The 12,831-nt window shown below is 39.5% G+C and overlaps 1 protein-coding gene and 1 non-coding gene across 2 annotated transcripts in view; both read left to right on the top strand.

Moving 5' to 3' along the window:
* The window catches only part of LOC149274851 (cytosolic phospholipase A2 beta-like), a gene marked incomplete at its 3' end in the record, with an annotated part of 76,682 nt that overhangs the window by 18,472 nt on the left and 45,379 nt on the right, over positions 1 to 12,831 (top strand). The gene's annotated exons all lie outside the window — the stretch shown is intronic.
* On the top strand, positions 9,037 to 9,166 carry LOC149274852 (small nucleolar RNA SNORA35). The gene has a single exon (XR_016279419.1). It is a non-coding gene; the product is annotated as a small nucleolar RNA SNORA35 (small nucleolar RNA).

Below are 12,831 nucleotides of genomic sequence, written 5' to 3'. Positions count from 1 at the left end.
ACCTCATAAACATTCACTCAAGATTTGTAGAAAGATTTCCTTTCCAACAAAGTGAACATTCTCAGCTTCTCACACCGATACAAAGTAACCTAATAGGGTAGGCCAGCTGGCCATTGGTACCACTGTTGAAGAAGCTGTTATCTAGGTGGCTTCTAGGGCTGCAACTAACAATTATTTTCATAATCGAATAGTTGGCCGATTATTTTTTCGATTAATTGGATAAAAAAATAAATGTACATTTTTCATTTATTTAAAATAACTGGATGTTAAAAACAAATGGCAGAATAAAAAAAACTTTGATAAAAATGCGTTAATAGTTTTTATTTCCCAACCTGCCCCCCGGTTATGCACATCTGAGCCCAGGTCTGCCACACTGCCTCCCACAAATGCCTTATATACCCTATATGCATTATACCCCCTGATATGCCTTATACCCCCTGATTTGCCATAGTGCCCTCATAGATTCAGACTCGTTCACAGCAGACTGACACAATACGTTTGTAAATAAGTACTGGGTTAATCTTCACTGTCCCCAGGATTTTGATTCCCCTTAGTTTGCACCCCTTTACCTCTAACTGCACCTTAAGTTAACCTTTTTAAATTAATTAAATTAACCCTCAGTCCTCAACCATAACTGCCCCTAAATTAACCCTAAACACCCCATTAATCATAACTGCCCCTTTTGTATAATGCCACATTTTATATGTTTTGATATTGTTAAATACCAACTTTATCTTTGAAATTTCCAATACAATTGTTAAAGAATTTATGGACTTTCTTTTAAGGGACATTTTATTTGAATGATGTTAGTTTTATAAACAAATACATTTTGCTTCATGTTATAAATAGTCGTAAAAACGCTCATATATTCACAAACCGTGAATCACATTATAAACAAAAGTTGACTTTATTTTGCAATAAACTACTATACATTTTTTGCTTTTTGATATTTGTTTCATTTTAGATGCTTTTAAGACCTACCCAACCTTTCCAGTTGTATGTACTGTATGTGCACATATGTTTGAGTGTATGCCTATCAGGTATTATTAAACAGTCTTTTACATCCACCAGACAAGCCAGAAGACTTGCTTTTCTCGCAGAAATCATGTAGTTTTACCACTACTGCAAGGGATTCTGGGTAGGTGCATGCAAACAAGGTTAACAATGATCACCTTTTTTGCCTCTATATCTACGTATGAACGTTTAATAATGCCTGCTACCTTTCCCCTCACCATACCTAATTTGATTTGTACAGGGGGAAGAAAACTTAAAATGTCAGTTTTTCTTCGGTAAAAAGTGCGTGTTTGGGATCCTTTGTTGACTCATTGAGTTGCTCAAAATTTTCATGTCACTTTGTAGCGAATAGCTTAGGCGTTAGGTTATCAATGCTCGACCAATTATAGAATACATGTTTTGGGTTTGTCCGCTGAAAAAAGGTAAGACTGTTCATAATGCTGTTGATCTAAAAATGATGAACGCTCAAAAAAGAATTCAAAGTGTAACAATATACCTGTTCCACCCATGTACAAGCTGTTTATAAACTCTACGGCTGTCACCAGTCCCTCCCTGATCTCCACATTTGATTCATTCTCACAATGTGCTTGCGTTTTGAATCTGATCGGCAGTTACATCGGGGTCACACACTTATCATGCTTCCTCCTTCCTATTCTAAATTTTGGCTGAAAGGAATGCTGGTCCTAATAATTTAAACAGGACCACCACTTTGTACAGGCTCAACACAAAAATACCTTTCCCACATTTTAATAGGTGAAACACCTCAAGTTAAATAAATAGATTGCATATGCTGAGTAGTAAGATTGGTTGTACATTGCATGTACTTGAGAGCATAAGGTATGATGCTTTAGTCATAAGTAAAAAATATTTTTCTTGGGTATAAAATTCAGATTCACCTTTGGTCGCCAAGACTCACATAATGTGTTCCTGAAACTACTCTACTGTCAACTTTACGTTTAGCGAATAGATCCCAGTAAATAAATAATAAAAAATAACAATAAATCTGAATATTTCACTAATTAGAATTGCATAAATCAATCTACAAGGAGCACAGGTATTCATTAACCACAACACCTCTGTTTCTCTATTAGCAAGAAAAATCCAAAGACAATCAGACACATTCAAAATATGTAAAAAACAAGATTTATTCCTTCTTTATTCCACTTATTATATTTTATGTAAACAGAGTAAGTTATAAAGCATGTAGGTTTTTATCTTGCCTGGTGCTCTTTTGTAATCGACTTCCCACACATAGTGATAGCTGTGAATTCCTTGAGTCTCTGGGTGAAGGGCTCCTCTCCTGGGTCTCCAAGCCACTTCTCTTTATCTGGGTGGGCGGAAGCTAGCCCCGCCCCATTTTTGGCCAACCCTGCCCCCCCCTGAAGCCACTCCATCATAGATATAATATCATCTTTGTTAATCTTGGGCTCTTTGATTAACAATTCCTAATAGATAATTGTTCATGATATTTACTTTAGTAACCAAAATATATTTTTCTGTGTTTTGCTTTCTTATGGTTTATTACTTTTATTTGTTTAGGTTGCCCCATTGTCAATGTCACAGCTGTCTGTCTAGTGTCTCACTTACAGATTAAGTGAAATCACTTATTTTTCTTGGGTTTGGAGCTTTCATAGGTCTTTTTATTGTGACACATTTGGTAAGGTAACTTGCTTAATAAGATAAATCTGTGCATGTATACAAAATCTATTGGGTGACTTTTAAAGTCACTGAATACATCACAAAAGTTTATTTTACAGACACTATAAAAATTCTGTTCCACTAGGCAACTCAAAACTCAAAATTATATTGCATTTTATTTATAGGGCTCCAACAGATTGCTTAGCGCTATTAAAATAGGGGGATTGTGAAAATGAACAATAACATAAAAATTCCCAATATACAAAATCCCTAACATAAGACATACTGGTACTGAAAGAGGAGGCCCTACTCTTGCAAGCTATTAGAGGGGAAATGAGACAGAAGGAGAGAGCTTGTATGTGCAAGAATTGATTATAGTGAGCGTAATGTGGAAAAGTCAATGGCATGGTGGTCTCAAAGGTGAGGAGAACAAATGGTTTATTTCAGCATGGAAAACTGATTATTGCTTTTCTGAACAGGTGGGTTTTTTTTAAGGAGCGTTTAAAGTTAGAATAATTAGGGCAAAGTCAGACAGAAAGGTATAAGGAATTCCACTGAATAGGTACAGCGCGGGTAAAATCCTAGATATACGAATAGGAAGAAGTGATAACTGATACCATCCGCAACCTATATATCCTTCATCCCCACTATGGGGTGCTGGGATATTAGATCATACCACTTAAAAGTGTACAGCACCATTTAATGCAGTCTATGAAGGCTGTGCCAGTTCAGCTTACTCCTTCATAGGGTACAGTGGCAAGAAAAGTAACTAAACCCTTAGAGTTACCTGATTTTCTGCATTAATAGTTCATATAAAGTGATCTACATCTAGACAAACACAACGTGCTAATGCTAATAAATCACAAGCAGTGATAATCTCTAATGTCTTTATTGAACACACCCATTAAACATTCACAGTGCCGGTGGAAAAAGTAAGTGAACCCTTAGATTTAATGACTAGCCGATCCACCTTTGTCATCAATAATTTCAAACAGGCTCTTCTGGTAGCTCCGGATCAGACCTGCGGAACAATGTTCAAGAGCAATTTTAGACCATTCTTACAGAACTGCTTAAGCTCAGTCATATTCTTAGGATGTCTCTTGAGGTCATTCCACAGTATCTCTTATGGGTTATGGTGTGGGCCCTGACTGGGGCACTCTTAAATGCGTATTTTCTTTATTTGAAACCTTTCTGTAGTAGATTTACTTTGAGGTTTAGGGCCATTGTTGTGCTATATTACACAACTTCTACTAAGCTTCAGCTGGCGGACAGCTATCTTAACATTATCCTGTATGATAACTTGATAAACCTGGGAACTCATTCTCCCCTCGAGCCCTGAGGCAATGAAGCAACCTTAAATCATGATACTTCCTCCACCATACTTCAACATTAGGATTATGTTTTCATGTTGGTTTGTGGTGCCCTTTTTATACCATATGCAGTGCTGCGTGTTCTTCCAGGAAAATTCAGCCTTAGTTTCATCAGTCCACAAAACATTTTCCCAGTAGCATTGTGGAGTGCCAAAGTGCTCTTTATCAAACTTCAGGTAAACAGTAATGCTAAATAGGAGAGCTGTGGCATGACTCTGTGCCTACTTAAGTTTTTAGCATATGGTAGATTTATGGTAGTTCTAATGATTCATTCAAACCTTTAGCTGTTACTGTAGGTTTTTTATTCCACCTCACTGAGCATTCTGTATTGTGCCCTTGGAGTCTTCTTGGCTGGGCGCTTACTTCTAGGGAGAGTAGCCACAGTACTAAGTCCTATCTATTTTTAAACAATTTGTCTAATTGTGGACTGGTGAATATGTAAACTCTTTGAGATTTTAGGAGAATAGTTAGACCGTTATTGATGTAAACTTGCTTTTACATATTTTTAAGTTATAGTGAACATGTTACCTCTAGATGGACAGTTAGTTCTGGATCCCATTTTCTGATGAGGTGGAATGTGCAGGAATCTATGTGATTAGAACCAGGATCCAGCATTGGTATATAAATATATATATATTTCACAGGAATCTTATACCTTCAGCACAATAGGTTTGCCTAGAAAAAAAGAAGAACGCTATAGGTCAGGTGTGAAATATTACCAAGCACTGCCAAACCATTGCTTCACAGCAACCAAGGGAAATAGATTATAGGGCTTAAATGATCATCTCTAATGTCTTTATTGGAAACACCCATTGAACATTTACAGTGCTAGTGGAAAAAGTAAATGAACCCTTGGATTTAATAACAGGTCAAACCTTCTTTTGGCAGCAATAACCACAAACAAGCACTTCCGGTAGCCACGGATCAAGGTTCAGGAGGACATTTAGACCATTCTTCCTTATGGGATTGTAGTTTTGGCTGACGCCCGCTTCTATCGGGAGTAGCCACAGTACTAAATCATCTCCATAGATAAACGATTTGTCTAACTGTGGACTGATGAATATGTAAACTTTTTGACATTACTTTGTAACCCTTTCTTTTTTTGTGATGCTTGGTTCACATCAGCAGAATAGCAAACTCAAAAAGTCAAAGTAGATCTAACTCACACCTCAGTCCTGTTTCATTGATTAGACTCTAGGTTTGCTAACTCCTGACTCCAATTAACTTTTGTTGAAGCAATTATAATAGGGGTTCACATACTTTCACATGTTTTTCCAAACCACATTGTGAATGTTTCGATGGTGCATTTAATATGAAAAAGAACAATACAATAATGTTATTAGTTAAAACAGATGTTTGTTCATTATTTTTAGACAGCTTTATACATAAATGCTGTTAATTCCAAAGCAGGTTCTTTTTTTGCCATTGTAACTGCTAAGGTGTATTTGCACGAACCTGCTTGAGAGTGCAATGGATCTGAAATGTGACCTATATAGGTCTTCTCGAATGGAGATGAAGCATTAAATGTTGTTTCCTTAGCTTCTTGCTAACTAGTACATTTTAGTAGAGATCTTCCTCACTGAACTTAAAACATTCTATTTTTATTTCTTAGAATGGATTATTGTCATGATAGATGTGAACTGACATGACAATAGAAGACAGCCTGCAGGTAAGTAACAAGTGACCTGACCGGTTTCTCTCTGCATTTCTGACACTATACTGTAAACCAATTAAAATGCCCTTTTCTTACACATCACAATGCTCCATCCATAACTGTGTTTTTGTTTAGCAACTAAGGCTCCCTGGTTTTATATTTTTATGTGTGTGTGTGTATATATATATATATATATATATATATATATATATATATATATATATATATATATATATATATATATTGTGGCAACGTTAGAGAGGCTTTCTATGTCAGGAGCAGGTTGGAGCGCTCTATATTCCTAGCATGAAAGGGTTCATAGATGGAAGTCAGCCCTTTCAGGTGGATCCAATTTACCTGCGCTGCAATGTTTAAGGGTCAGCCTCTGGAGGCATTAAGGGTCTGACAACAAGGAGAGAGGCAGTTAAGCCTGAGGCCCTGAGAGTCTAAGGAAAAGTTAGTTTTAAAAGCTTGTGTGTTTAACTTGCCGTGACTATTTGGTTTATAACTGTGAACTGGATTAGCTGGCCAGCTGGATAGTTAGGAAATAAATTGTATAGATAGTCCCCAAGATGGAGTAGGATTTGTTTTTGTTTTGTTTATTTATCTCTGTGAAACATAACACTGTGTACCTTAACCCCTTGATGACAATTGCCGGTCCGGGCACGTCACCGAAAATCGTGACGATTATGACAATTGACGTGCCAGGACCGGCACGTCTTTAAACGGGTGAAAAAATCGATCCGTGATCGATTTTTTCACTCAAACGGTGTTGCTCTAATGCCTCGACATCGAGGCATTGAGCAACACCAAAAAAAACATTCCCGGCCCCCCCCGATCGCTCCTAGGAGCAAATAAAAAAACATGTTTGAAAGACTGCAAGTCTTTCAAACATGGCGGCGCCCGCCGCCGAAAAACGGGTTTAGGAAGCGATCGCGAGTCGCTTCCTTTGCTTAGCTGGTGTTGCTAAGATGCCTCAGTATCGAGGCATCTTTGCAACACCTGTTTAGCAAAGGAAGCGACTCGCGATCGCTTCCTAAATGCTCAACTTACCTTCCTGGTGCCGGCGTCTTCGAAACACACGCGGTGTTTCAAGATGGCGGCGCCCATGAAGCCGGGGGGCGGAGCCTGCTGTCATCATCGGGGGGGGTGTTGCTGGATGTCATGGACATCCAGTGAATAACACCCCTAGTGGTCAGATCACTCATAAGAGTGATCATGATTTGCTAAATCAAAGGCAATGTTTTCTAAACATTGCCTTTGATCAGTATTGGATCTGCCTCCCTCCTTCACTTGTTTCTAGTGAGGGAGAGAGACAGATCGGTGTGTTTTCTGGTATTTCAGGTATTCTCTAATAAAAAAAAATATATATATTGATCCAAAGGCTCTTATAAGAGCCACCCATATAATATTAACCCCTTCATTGCCATTGATCACTGCATAAACAGTGATCTTGCATAGTGGCAATTGTTTTTGGGGTTTTGTTTTTTTTTACATTTTTTTTTACTTTTTTTAGTGGTTTTTTTTAGTTTTTATTATAGCCATTAACCCTTTCCTTCCCCACTATTTTTGCTGCAATTGTTACCATGCAGCGGTATACGGCTGAGGAGGCGTATGCCTTTTTGGCCACAGATTCTGAGGCCACTGATACAGCGTCAGATTTTGACGTTGGTCAGTTCACAGATACATCTAGTGATGTATCTGTGGCTGTTAGGACGCCTGCCACACGTAGTCGTGGCAGTGCACCAGAGGCATGGGTAGCGCCTAATAGGTACAAGCCAGCTATCCCTCCTTTTTCTGGAATTCCTGGCATCAATATTGATGTTACAGGATTCACTCCACTGCAATTTGTGCAGGTTTTTTTGGGAGACGATGTCTTGGGAGACATTGTCACACAAACAAACATTTATGCCCAGCAGTACCGTGCTGCTAGCCCTAATTCTTTTTGGGCAAAACAGCCATGGACTCCCATTGACGTGCCAGAATTTCTTAAATTCTGGGCACTCACAATGTTAATGGGCATTATAAAAAAGCCCTCCATCCGCTCCTACTGGAGCACCAGCCCCATCTTTAGTACCCCCATTTATGCCCAAACTATAACTAGGCAAAGGTATGAAATGATTCTTCGTTTCATGCACTTTAGCGACAACAGCCTGTGCCCCCCTAAGGAGCACCCCCAGTTTGATAGGCTCTACAAAATCCGCCCCCTGATTACCCATCTCGCTGCCAGGTTTCCAGAGGTTTATACACCTGGAAGGGATATCTGCGTGGATGAATCCCTGATGAAATATAAAGGAAGGTTGGGATTCAAGCAGTATATTCCTTCCAAGCGCTCTAGGTATGGAGTGAAGGTGTATAAGCTCTGCGAGAGCGAGACAGGATATACTCATGCCTTCCGGGTATACGAGGGTAAGGATAGCTACCTTGACCCTCCAGGTTGCCCAGACCATCTGGGCACCAGTGCCAAGATTGTTTGGGACCTAATATTCCCCCTTATGAACAAAGGCTACCACTTGTATGTAGATAACTTCTATACAAGCGTCCCTTTGTTCAAGCTGCTGTATTGTTTCGATACGGTAGCTTGCGGTACTATAAAAAAGAACCGCTTGGGTTTCCCACAACACCTGGTACGAACCCGGCTAGGAAAGGGGGAGACCTCAGCTCTACGCCAAGAGGAGCTTTTGGCATTGAAGTTCAGGGACAGAAAAGAGGTGTGCATGCTGAGCACCATCCACGATGAAAGAACCGTGGAGGTTTCTGTCCGTGGCAGAGCTGGGGTCACTACAAAGCCAGTGTGCATCAGGGCCTATAACAAGCACATGGGTGGAGTTGATCTGTCAGATCAACTCCTACAGCCCTACCTCATTATGAGGAAGACAAAGGCCTGGTACAAGAAGGTTGCAATTTACCTAATGCAAATTGCAACCTATAACGCTTTTTTGCTGCACAAAAAAGCAGACACTGGGCTGAAGCTGTCTTTTTTGCAGTTTCAGCTCGAAGTAATTTCAGGTATCTTGTACCGTGATGCACCTGGTCCCCAAGTAGTGATGGGAACCAACAGAATTGGGGCTACCCATTTTATTTTTAAAATCCCCCCTACAGCAAAGAAGCAGAATCCCCAAAAGAGATGCAGGGTATGCTACAGCAGGGGGCAAAGAAAGGACACCACATTTTACTGTCCAGATTGCCCTGGAAAACCTGCACTCTGTGTCGGTGACTGCTTCAAGCTGTATCACACAGTTTCCCATTTTTGATTTTTTTTTGTTCCTGCTCCATTTTTGTATTTTTTTTTATTTTATTTTTTGTTACATTTACAGTTTTTTAGCTTTTATTTGCTCCTCCATTTTTAAGCGTTTTTATTTGCACTGTCAAGTGAACCCTGTGTCCATTCCGTGGCATGAGGGACCACTTAAGGTGCTAGATCAAATCCCTTCTTGGAGATAGGCCAGGCTTTCTTGTAACCTGTCCCTACTGATAGTTGGGTACAAGCATTTTTCTTTACCCAGATGTAAAATTCCTACTGAATTTGAATTGCTCATGTTCCAAATGTGGCCCTTTTGCCCCCAAACAATCTGACAAACCCATGCATGTGGGGTATCAATGTACTCAGGAGATGTTGCTGAACACATATCGGGGTGTTGTGTGACAGCAACATATACCAGGAGCTGTAATTTCACACCTGAAGTACAAAGTATGTGAAAAAAACACCAAAAACAATTACTATCACAAACTTTGACAAGGGTTGGTGGTAGGATTTGTGCATGGAAAGGGTTAAACTATCAGCATCTAAAATACCCTGGGGTGTCTAGTTTTCAAAAATATATGGTTTGGTGGGGTAAATTTAATTTGCTGGCTTCAAAGATGCCCCAAATACCACATAGAGACAGAATTACCAGATTCAGAGAAAAATGGTTTTGAATTAGCAAAACTCTACTTGTACTTATTGCCCCATAACGTGTAGAAGAAAGCAAAAAAACATAAAAACATTGGGTATTTCTGAACTCGGGACAAATAGTAGAATCTATTTAGCAGGTTTTTTCAGTAGTTTTTTATGATGAATAAAAGATTTTTCAAATAAAAGTGAGAAAATGTGTTTTTTTTTCAATTTTTCGTCATTTTATTATTTTTATTATAGGAAATTACATCATATGAAAAAAATTATGGTGTCTGAAGAAAGCCCTTCTTGTCCTGAAAAAAACAATATATAACTTGTGTGGGTTTAGTAAATGGGTTAAGAGAAAACTACAGCTAAACACAAACACCGCAGAAACGATAAAACAGCCATTGTCACGAAGGGTACAAAAAATAGAATCAGCCTTTGTCACGAAGGGGTTAAAGAAAAGCCACAATAAACCATGTTATACTTGGTATTCTGTATTTGTATTTGGAGTTTCTTGTTACCATTCTGGACCATTTTGCCGTTGTATATATTTTTTGCAAACTCTACCTTTAGTCAATGAACCCAAGACTAGGAAATTCAGTATGTTTTGCAAGGATGTTTGATCACATACTAATATACCAGGACATGCACAAATCCAGGCAGACACATGCAGCTCATTTACCCTGTGTCCAGCTTGCCTTGCGTGTAGCTCATAACCGTGCTACTCTTGTGTGGTCGCTACTTGTAAAGCATGCACCCGGGACCCATGTAAGGACAGGCTCTGAATAGCTTATGATCATGATGAGATAACAAAAAAACTCTGTTTAGCTTGGAGTTAGACATCCTTTCTTCAGTGGCGTTATAAAATGTCACTGTCACGGATCTGGCTAGTCCGACCGACTACCTCCGCTGTCTTATGCTCCCTTAGCCCGGGACACACACACACACTTTCCCCGGTTCCCCAGTCACTAGCCGAGACTCAGTGTAGGGTATAACATTAAGAACGCTTTATTGTACATAGACACAGGTATATATATCCACATAATCACATCAACACACAGAATGAGACGTCTGAGTAACATAACCGCCCCCTTTAGCTGGGGGATTCAGGTCTCCCAGGAACAATAGGGGAGATAAAGGGATTATCAGTGGATATCTTCCACCGATAGTCAGGCAGGAGCCCTGTGGAGATAATCCTGTCTGGTACCCATAGTGGGGCAGGAGGCTATTCTAGCCGCCCAGCAGTTCCAAAAGTAAAACCTGTATGTCCTGGTACTGGGCCTGGCGATGTGGACGGCAGAGGGCAGCTTCTGGGTCGGGGCAATAGGAAAAAGGGGTATAACATAGAAACTGGGTTCCAGAGAGACAGGTGGTTGGACTGTATAATATCCACAGCGGTGTGCCTGAAGGGACGAGTCCGTCACATTATACAGTTTTCTCCTAAACACAATGATGGCAATATTTGTTCCTTAAGATCTCTCATTGAATTCAGTATGGCCGTTACGAATGTGAATGTTTTATGAGTTAAAATTGACTTAATACTAGGCATCACTTTCCTGTGTGTGATCATCTCCTACTTAACCTGTCATTTCCATGTGACCCGCTTAATAGTATGTGATTTACTCCCTATGACTCAGATCCGTGTTAGCGAATGCTTTGTGGATTTTATTTTCATTGTTTCTATGCATCATTAACATGCAACTTATATTGTGGATAATGTATGTTGACTAACAGGGAGTCATCTGTAAACAAGTAACACACTTTGTTTAAGGAAATGAGACCATCTCTGAAGTGTTTTATATAATAATAAATAGTCTAAATAGAAAGGTAGAATGTATTCAGCTCGTCACAAACGCCACCTCATATGCCGATCAGAGCATATCTGCTAATATTTAAAATGACCAACGAGGAACGCTAGTTTACGGAGGGTTGTGGCTGGATTATTATATTATTATTATAAATAATATTTTAATTTTATTTCTAAGATGGATTGTATTTTTTGTGACATTTATCTAGGTATTAGTGTTCTACAGCCCTACCTACCAAACCTTCTACTAGAAGAGCATTATCTATTATAAAAATTGTTAACGATTTTCATTATCGATTAGTTGAATCGATTTATAAAATTTGTTTTTTCATAGCAAATGCCCTGAAAAACTCCCCTCCTTCTATTATGTGACCTCAAATAGAGATCCGATTATAACTCTAGAATCCAGAGCTGCAGGGGACCTGGATTCTCCTCTCTGTCAGTCTATATATTGTATTGTGTATTATCTATTCTTCTTTGTCTATATTTATTAATGCATATAATTTTATACCTATTTTAGCGCTGTCTTATATCGGGGGGGCATAAGACATATCTGGGGGTATAAGGCATATCGGGGGTATAAGGCATTTCCGGGAGATCAGTGGCATTTAGGGGGTCTAAGGCATTTCAGGGGGCTCAGTGGCATATAGGGGGTTCAAGGCATATCAGGGGGCATGGTGGCATATAGGGGGATATTGAGTATAAAAGGTAAATCAGTGACATATCAGGGGACATAGTGGCATATCAGTGGCATATAGGGGGCTATAAGGCATATCAGGGGGGCACAGTGGCATATAGGGGATATAAGGCATATCAGCGGACAGAGTGGCATATAAGGTGCTATAAGGCATATCAGGGGGGGGCACAGTGGCATATAAGGGGCTATAAGGCTTATCAGGGGAGGCACAGTGGCATATAGGTGGTATAAGGCATATCAGGGGGGGCACAGTGACACATATGAAGGTATAAGGCATATCGGGGGGGCACAGTGGCATATAGGAGGTATAAGGCATTTCTGGGGCAGAGTGGCAAGCTGGGGGTGAGATGTGCATAACTGGGGGGCAGGTTGGCAAATAAAAGAAAATATAAACAAGAGGCATTTTCTCAATCATAGCTTTTATTAAATATGAAAAAAGTTTACATGAATTAATATTTACTAGTAAAACTTTTTTTGGTATTTTGGTAAAACTAAGTTTGAGAAATAATGTGGGTCAAATTCCATTGTGATAAAGAGAAAAAAATGTTAATGACGGACACCTGGAATGGCTCTGCTAAGAACCATAGCCTTTGCATGTGCCACACCAGCAGCTTGCCGCGTGGTCAGCAAGCTGCTATTAGTGTTTCTCATTGACACATCGCTAATAAAATAAAGAATTAATTTGTATTAATCATATCGCATAATGAAACATTTTCCTTCTTCTGCATGTGGCAAGAATACCTAGAACACCTTCACCTACCTAAAGCACTG

The sequence above is a fragment of the Sceloporus occidentalis genome, unplaced genomic scaffold (genome assembly GCF_023333645.1).
Source record: "Sceloporus occidentalis isolate IW3139 unplaced genomic scaffold, rSceOcc1.0.p SCAF_316, whole genome shotgun sequence".
NCBI lineage: Eukaryota > Metazoa > Chordata > Lepidosauria > Squamata > Phrynosomatidae > Sceloporus > Sceloporus occidentalis.
Note: the sequence above shows the minus strand (reverse complement) of the source record. Positions and strands in the feature narration are given on the sequence as shown.